Below are 7559 nucleotides of genomic sequence, written 5' to 3'. Positions count from 1 at the left end.
AGAAAAATTCACCCATGTTGGCCTGTTTTGGCTCGTTTCTCAATAATATTTTTAACAAACGACTCATTTAGCTTAAATGCAAATCTCGTACTGTGTGGGTACATCGAATTACCTATGTTCTGTAAGCTGTCGTTTATTTTGTTGAATTTATTTTAAACAAATGTTTTTGTTCATGTTTTGGATGCTATTATTGACCGTGGTCCAATTTCATGGCTCTGCCTACTGCGGAATCATTTTATGCTTAGCCTGTAATGCACATAATGCTTGTAAGTGCAGAATTCTGAGTTATTTGCAGTGCCAGGAAATTGGTTCCACGTTATTACCACGCATGATCAGTGCCCAATTTCCCTAGAGCTGCTTAAGCATAAAATGTGGCTAAGCATACAAGTTATGCTTACCACAAGAAGGTTACCAGCCAAAATACAATTTTACATGTATCACTTGTGACTGGTTTCCTGCTGTTTTTGCTCAGCATAGAAAAAGTTCAGCACAATTTTCTGCTTTAGGCTGCTTTGTGAAATTGGGCGTTGATATAGTATCACTAACGACCACAATCAAGGAAATAACAGTAGATTATGCATTTCTTACTTCAGTATGCATTTGGAGATCTATCCACAAAGAATTGAAGTGAAGATGTACTAATTAAGGCATTTAATTTATTCTGTGGAGTACATCATTGGGTTAAAGACACTGGACACTATTGGTAATTGTCAAAGACCAGTCTTCTCACTTGGTGTATCTCAACAAATGCAAAAAATAGCAAACCTGTGAAAATTTGAGCCCAATTGGTAGCGAAGTTGCGAGATATAAATGAAATAAAAAACACCCTTGTCACACGAAGTTGTGTGCTTTCAGAAGCTTGATGTGGAGATCTCAAATTCTAAATCTGAGGTCTTGAAATCAAACTCGTGCAAAATTACTTCCTTCTCGAAAACTACCCCACTTCAGAGGGAGCTGTTTCTCACAATGTTTTATACTACCAACCTCTCACCATTACTTGTTACCAAGTTCGGTTTGATGCTAATAATTATTTTAAGTAATTACCAATAGTGTCCACTGCCTTTAGAGGATAGTGTTAAAGTAAAATTCTATGGGAATTTTACCAAATTAAAACTTGAAGAAGAAAAAACCTTTTGCATGGATTAACTTCAACTTTTAAAAGGTTTTTATCACAAATCTGGAGTAAGAAACCATGATAGCATCTTGATTTTGTTGGATTCTAAATGCAAGTGTCATCAAATCGTTCTCTTTAAATGTGTAAACTGCATTTAAAAGTAACACTATTTAAAAGATTTCTATTTTATTAAAAGCCTTCGTTAGACTTTGCATGTTTTATGTTGATGTTTTGAAACTACCGCCCTGTTCATGCATGTTCTTAACATGTCATTGGATAACCTGTTCAAAGTTTGTGTGTATTCAGATGGCTGAGAAACGCTTCATGCCTGTGAAGCCGTTCTCAAAACTGTTTCTATAACAATGTTTTACAAGATCAACAGCTCTCCAGTGAGCTTGTGAGTTTGTGTGGAATAATTACCAAAGCACACCCTACCATTTAAATTGACATCCAACATTTGAGATAATTTACTGGTCTCGGTAGGGATTTACAGTATTATTGAGAAATGGATTTCTGGAGGTTATACCATAACCTTGTAAAATGCATGCTGTATAGACCATTGTGGTATGGAGTGGTTTGCACATAACATCATTGACCACCATCTTTGATGAAAGGTGCATGCGTGAAAGGCTATCTTTGGCTGAGAGTTAGGAACAGCACGTACATGTACCCACATGCACTTTTCAATTGTTTATCATCAAATATGGCAGTCGACCGTCGATGATGCTATGTGCAAACCATCTATATAGGGCTGTATCCGAATTGACAGTTTCAGTGTCCTGATGAATGTGGGATGACGTGGCGATCAAGCCATAATCGTCATGGCGATCAAGCCATAGTCGTCATAGCTGTAGCCGCCAATTTAGACATGGCCTTACTGCAGTTCTCACACTTGAATGATTTAAGTTTCAGCAGTATGTGTACAAGGACAAACTAAATGATTTAAGTTACAGCAAAATACAATTTTGTTTTCAAGTGCATTAACACCACTAGAAACAAAATGAACTTTGTTTCGCTCCATGGTATACTGAAGCATCATTTGGAAAAAAAATTATACTAAAAACTGTGAACATTACTCAGATTTGACCTTTACTTGTGAAATAATTAGACTTTTTAATGTGCTACTTTGTTTAACACACCAGTTATTGCCTGTTGTGTTCATGTTTATGAAATTAATGTAGTTGTTTGTTTTTTGAAGCGAAATAAAATAATTTTATTAACACAAAAATTATCATTGGTTGCATCTTCATTTGTTTGTGTCATTTGTTTATGTCCATTCCATATCAATTAACGATTGCATGATTATTTCAAAGTGCGTAGGCGTAGGCCTACTTACGCTGAATTGCCCAGAAATTAATATTGGCCCTTCTGTTTCAAATTTCAGGCATGCAACTTTTTCTCAGAACAGCTGAATTCTTCTTTTTATATTTTCATCTGTGCCATTTAAACTTGAAAAACACTGAACAAAACCATTGGAGTTTTGTAATTTCCTCATTTTTGGTGAAGCTACAGTTGCATGCCTGAAATTTATTATGACACACAGTTCATGTTTTGGTATCATTTTTATATTGAAAATAGTTCAGTGGACAGATGTGCTTGTACACTTTTAAAACAATAGTGTTCAATTCACATTTTGAAGAGTGCGATAATGACAGAACTATAAAAAGTTATATTTAACAATTTGAAAAAGTTAAAGTTAAATTGACATTGTCAAAGATAAATCCACACTGTTTCATGCTATAGTGTTGTAACTCCTTTTTGATCAGATAACTTCACAAAGATTTGTCACTTGCCAAACTCTTTAAAATGTGGAGTAAACACTTTGTTTTTAGAGTGTAGCATTACTCCTTTTTTTGACAACATGGCTATTTCATCATTACTCCTTTTTTTGACAAGATGGCTATTTCATCATATATGCATTCTTGCAAAAGATAGTCAAAGGCCCTAGCAAGAGTACTCCCTTATTAGCTCTTGAGAAAGACTTGGTAATTGCATTTATACAATAGGTCCTTAAGGTTCGAACACAGTTTGCAAATGCTAGTTTGATTTTCTTGGCATATATTCATATTACACAACCACCCATATTAAAGAGCATAATATTTACTCAATGTCACCGCAAACCTATTCCTTTTTAAACTGACAGGATCAAATGAATTTCCAAGTGTTTGTCTCAACAAACATCAGACCCAATTTTCTCAATGGCTTTAATACAATTGTGAATGACACATTTGCAGATTGTAAAAAGCATGAGAAGTTCTAACTGGCTGAGTAATGTGATTTTGGGGTCTATAAGTTGGCAAAAAAACTTGCTTCTAATATTTGATGTCATAGTTCAAGTTGACATTATTCTGCTTTTTGGCTTTCAAAACCAACATCTTTTTTAAAATTTATGTTTGAGTTAGAGTCATCTTTGCAAACATCTCAAACTATCCCCAGAACCCAAATGAAATTTCCTCATCGCCCTGATCTCTAATCTTTGATTTTAAAAGCCCTGAAAATTCATCCCGATTGGTTGCTTCAGTCTTTTTATTACATCTGGTTGTGAAGCAAAGGTATGGCATACTTGTCAAGAACTCTATGGAGGGAAGACAAAGAAGGGAATTTCATTTTAGATGTGGAAGGAAAACCACAGATAATTATTTCAGGGGAAAACCCACACCATCCGGTAGGGAATGAAAACCCAATCCATATAGTTCCTCAAGGCTGGATTTGAACTGTGGTTCTAGTGGTGGAAGGCAAGGAAAGACGCCGCTATGCCAATCTGATCGCCCATACAGCTGTTTGATGAATTGCTGCAACACCTCCCTTCTCGTGAGTAGCATGTCTCCCTGGATCCTAAGACATGCAAGGCGTCAAGGTCATCAGTAGACTGTCGTGATAGCTTCTAGACCTGTAACAACCCCTACCAAGATTGGTCAATGACATCTTAATGTAGGTAAGTTTCATGTCACTTTGTGTGTCTTTAACTATGTTAGATTCATTAACCCCTTCTCTTTAAAGGCACTGGACTCTATCGGTAATGACTCAAAATAATTTAATTGTTGCCATAAGAGAGCTGTTGATAGTGTAAAACATTGTAAATAATGGCTCTCTCTGAAGTAGCGTAGTTTTTGAGAAAGACGTAATTTCTCATTAAAATATTGGAATTTAATAAAAGACCTCGGCTGAGTTCTCATATTCAAGGATGTTTTTTCTTCCATTACTCTCTCGCAACTTTGACTATCAATTGAGTCAAATTTTTTACAGGTTAGTTATTTTATGTTGAGGTACACCAAGTGAGAATACTGGTCTTTGACAGATACCAATAGTGTCCAGTGCCTTTAAGGGATAAACTTTCTGATAAGTGCACCAGGTTCTTTTATGCACAACCAAAGGACAAAGCAATAATGTCTGCATAAGGACACAAGTGTCATGACTGGGACTCGAACCTACACTTGGCTGATCGGAAACACCATAGCTTGAGTCGGAATATTTATTGTGTTTTATCCATACACAGTTAGCACTGTTTACTAGGTATTTTCCCAAAATTCACAGACAAAATTATGTTACTTGAGTTTTTTTCCACAGAACTCGGGAGTGTGCCGTGCATAATGTATTTTTATAACACACATTAATGTATGGTACAACACAAATAAATCTATGACTTTGTATTTGGTTTCATTCACCAGTGTGTTTGAAACACATAGAATCAAACCGAGTACAAAGTCATAAGTGTCAAAATTTGATTTCAATGAGATGTTTACTAGTTTAAGTGAGGTAATTGTTGTGCTTTACTAATAGCAGAAAATGTATTTCATAAATGACGGCTTGTGTGCACAATCACAATTAGAATAATGTATGTCGCTATCTTATTTCATAACCACTGCTTACTGCTGGCAGTTATAATCAGTAAGCAGTGGTTATGAAATGATATATTAGCAGAAGGTCCAATTGTGATGTACAAAGTCTTCCCTGGGCTCAATTCCATAAAACATTTAACAGCTGTTTTATGTGTGCGGAGCGTCCCTTAGTAGAATTTCTATTTCATAAAGTTGTTCCGTAAGCAAGGGTAAATGCTGGCTGCTATCGGTAAGCACACGAGTGACATAACAATGCAAACCCATGGTGATTGGCATGCGCTCCTAGAAATTTTCTGCTTACTGGAGAAATCTTGGTGAAATATGTTTAAGCTTACGCACATTTTTCTGCTACAGCAAGCACAGAAAATTTCTTACGGGTAAACAGCTTTATGAAACTGGGCCCTGATTGCAAGATGCAACCTGGTAACTCTGCAATTGTGATACTCTGGGGAAAAGAAAGCTTAATTCACACAAAAGTTTATCTATTAACCAATAATGTATCTATAATTGTTTAATATACCTTAGTACAACTCACAGCTGAATACAATCAATACATTAGCATAACTTTCAGCAATTTAAATTCTCTTACATCAATTAATCTTTTTGCCAAATATTGTCCAATCCATGTTACGGTGCTATGCCACTTCAACAATCAGTTTTTAACAATAACTTCAATAACCATTATCATCTATGGCATCTGGAAGCTACCTCTGGCTCTTCTACATGTTTGTAACAAATTTTGCTATTTCCAGAAACCCAGCTGAATTAAAAATTTTGATTGTTTTCTTTTTATGTATCTCATGCTAACTTGCCTATATTCCATATTTTGTGATAATAATGTAGCAGTTTTACCACTCAAGATTTACATCTATAATACTCCATTAAAATTTAGCGCCTCCTTTTATGTAAAAAAAAAAACAGCAGAAGTAAACCCTACTATAAGTATTCAAAACCAAATACAAATTAAACATAATGTAGTAAGCATTACAAGTATCATGAATCTTACTGCAAATTACCATACTATTTTGCTATTATTAATTTTGTTTGTTAGTGAGCCAGTGCATACATAATATTTTCAAATTTATCTAAAGTTTGAGATATACACAATTATGATTTTGAAGTTAAGCAAATCATAAATATGTTCAATCAGATCAGATGGTCCGAATGTTGAACACTAGTGTCAAAAGCCATGCAGACAAAAGTATTCATTAACATCAATTTTCTACAAATTTTTATCTCGAAATAAGGGCTACCCCCACGATAGTGACGTTTATGTATGTACCTTGTGTCTTCATTAGTTTGCCTTTACCCTAATGTCTTAAATCAACCAGGTTCATTTTGAACACATTTTTACAAAAACATTAAAGCATAACCAAAGACAAATAATCTTCACCTAACAAATATATTATTATAATATGGAAATTAAAATGTTTTGCTTTTGCAATCACCTGATTCTACAGCTATGTATTTTTTAGCCATCTTTGATCGCTTCCTCATGCATTTAGTCATCATTATGCACAGTTACCATACATTATTGACAATTCATTACAAAAATTTAGCATTCTACTTGGTAATCCAGCGGTAACATTTAACATTTTACCCAGCCAGTCTCCCTCGTGTTTTACGACTTAAAAAAGTATTGCATTAGTACAATATGTAAGGTGTAAAAACTGCATTAAGTGAATTTCATGTACATAATGTAAGGTACCTTAAACACTAATATCTGGTTAGCCCTACAATCAAAATTAGTTACCACATTTAGCAAAATTTTTAAGTTTTAACAACTGTAACACTTTTTTTTATTAAGTAAACTCAATTATTTAGATCAACAAAATAAACTGTCTGCCCCTGAAAACAAACCCTCCACCAGTACAAAAATAAAAATATTTCTTTGTTTTTTAAATTCTTAACTTGTGAATGATAATTTCACTTTTACATCTGAAGTTCTTGCAATTTGAGTTAAACACCATTGCCATCTGAAAACAGAACAAGTACTCCCTACAAAAAGTTAATCCATTATATACAATATATCCTGTATTAAGACATTAAATGGTCGATTGTATTAAGAACTTGTTGATTTTATTAAGAAATTTGTTGAGAACTGTTTTTCACATCTTGACCCAATCAAGTTGTCATCATTTTACAAGCTTGAAAAATAAGGTATTTGTTAATGATTCTAATAATGAATAATCATCATGATGTAAAACAAACCATCACCAACAGTATTATGTATATAATTTGGGCTGAGCTATAAAATACTCTGCAGTGCTATGGAAGAAACAATTATTACAATACGGCGGTATAAAACTAAATAATTATATACATGATCTCACAATCAAGAAGTAAAAATGGCTTATGTACATGTATAGCATACATTCAAATCAGGATGACCTCTCATAACAAAACAGCTACATGTACCCACATCCATTACAACTGCTCAATCAAGGCATCTCCAAATGGTTTTCAGTTCAATTATAAAATCAAAGTAAAGGTAAAATATATATATATACTAACTTTCATTATTCAATGTTGTCCATTAACCAATCAAACCTAAATCCAGCAAATCATTTGTTTTGAAATGCTTTTTTATATACATTTTCAACTAG

At 34.0% G+C, this 7559-nt stretch overlaps 1 protein-coding gene across 2 annotated transcripts in view; it reads right to left on the bottom strand.

Moving 5' to 3' along the window:
- Positions 1-5436: 5436 nt before the first annotated feature.
- LOC139948055 (uncharacterized) overlaps positions 5437-7559 on the bottom strand; it is a 50589-nt gene continuing 48466 nt past the window's right edge. For both annotated transcript variants that reach the window (XM_071946060.1, XM_071946059.1), the window contains exon 3: positions 5437-7559. This exon is cut by the window's right edge and continues 27347 nt beyond it. The gene's annotated coding sequence lies outside the window, so the exon portion shown is untranslated.

This window comes from Asterias amurensis, chromosome 15 (genome assembly GCF_032118995.1).
Source record: "Asterias amurensis chromosome 15, ASM3211899v1".
Lineage (NCBI taxonomy): Eukaryota > Metazoa > Echinodermata > Asteroidea > Forcipulatida > Asteriidae > Asterias > Asterias amurensis.
Note: the sequence above shows the minus strand (reverse complement) of the source record. Positions and strands in the feature narration are given on the sequence as shown.